At 28.3% G+C, this 1,715-nt stretch overlaps 1 protein-coding gene across 2 annotated transcripts in view; it reads right to left on the reverse strand.

The window, feature by feature from the left end:
- LOC117954539 (immunoglobulin lambda-like polypeptide 5) overlaps window positions 1–1,715 on the reverse strand; it is a 17,713-nt gene that overhangs the window by 6,802 nt on the left and 9,196 nt on the right. The gene's annotated exons all lie outside the window — the stretch shown is intronic.

The following is a 1,715-nucleotide window of genomic DNA, read 5'->3' on the forward strand; positions in this document are numbered from 1 at the left end:
TACATGGACTCTGGTCCCTAAAGTCCTCATCAATACAGCCCAGAGTTCCCTCCATCTACTGGATCACCTTCATATGAACCACACTGCCCAGCTCATGCAGCACGGTTATATGGGAATAAAGACAATTATGGATCTGGCAGTTCATTAAGTCAATGTACAACGTCAATTTGCTTGACACTGATTTAATATTGTGACGACATTTTCCTTTGTGGAATAGACAATTTCTTTCTATGTTGTAATAAATTAGATTACCGTCACATTTCATGCTTAAGCAATTTGTAATTATTACAATCTATATTACATATATGTTTATATATATTAAAGTACACAATTTATAAAAAAAAAGTTATGTATAATTTTAACAGCAATGTTTACATTAATGCACAACTACAATGAAATGACCCGGAGCAACAACAAAAAACTCCACATTGGGCAATTATTTTAAAGTATGCGTTCAAATTAATTACAGATAAAAACAACGGCCGGTAAGTTTGATAGTTTAAAAAAAAGAAAGTAATTTTAACTCATCTGTCCATAATGTGTTAATATTTCAAATAAATATCAAATATGTATATATATTTGAACAGTTTACCTGCATCATTAAAGTTAAACTCTAAATTATTTTTATTATATATGAAATCCAAAGGTAAAATGTAAAATCTGCTACATAGAAAAGAATTTCTCATCTTAAACCCTTAAGAAGAAATTAATATATAATAATAGTAATAATAATAATAATAATAATAATTAAAAACAAAATTTACCTTTGCACAAAGAAATTGTTCTGTTACGTTAGAGTTAATATGAATTTTATAATAAACAAAAGTTTCATCTTTATATAAACTACAATTGTTATTTGCCTTGATATAATAAGATCCATCTTGTATATAGCATTTAAAATATTAAACATCTTAGATTTTATTCTAATTACTTCAGAAATAAATCAATATATCAGTAATTGCACAGTTTTTTAGCAACAACTTTACGATTAATACACAATTACAATAATATGTTCGGATTATGTTAATCATCAATTACTATTTATATCAATAAAGACACCTATAAAATCACATGTTTGTGTTGTTATTTATTATTGTATAATTATTATGCATGATTTATAATTATTGTAATATATTCAGCTAATATGTGTCTTCATGTATAAATATATCTTCCATTAAAAGACAAATCTTCCTTCATGTAAAATGCAATGACTTTAAATGGTTTTATTAATTATCCTAAACAATATAATTAAAGTTATACTCCCTCAGTTATTTCACAACATTTTTACCTTTAATACACAATTACAATAATATGTTCAGATCATGATTATTTAGGAGGAAATGTTTCTTTATGTACAGCATCAAACCCAAAAGTACTGGAAGTATTTGAACGTAGTGGTAGTACCGTTGGATCCCTTTTAAAGTCAAACCTTGCTCAAATAGTTCTTCAGATATTAAAGCAATCGCTGCACGGCTGCAAGAATTCTCTCCTAATGATGAAACAACTAACATGTGAAGCCTGAAGCAGCAGAAACTCATTAAAACACATTTTCATCTGTTCATTAAAATAACTGAAGGACATTAAATGTTAATTCTTACCTGTTACAACCAGTTTAGTTCCAGATCCAAAGATCAAGTAGTACCCTCCGTCTCTCACAGTGAAACTGAGTGATACAAAAACCTGTCTGCTGCTGAGAGCGTCTGCTGAGGTGAACC

The sequence above is a fragment of the Etheostoma cragini genome, chromosome 12, assembly GCF_013103735.1.
Source record: "Etheostoma cragini isolate CJK2018 chromosome 12, CSU_Ecrag_1.0, whole genome shotgun sequence".
Taxonomy (NCBI): Eukaryota; Metazoa; Chordata; class Actinopteri; order Perciformes; family Percidae; genus Etheostoma; species Etheostoma cragini.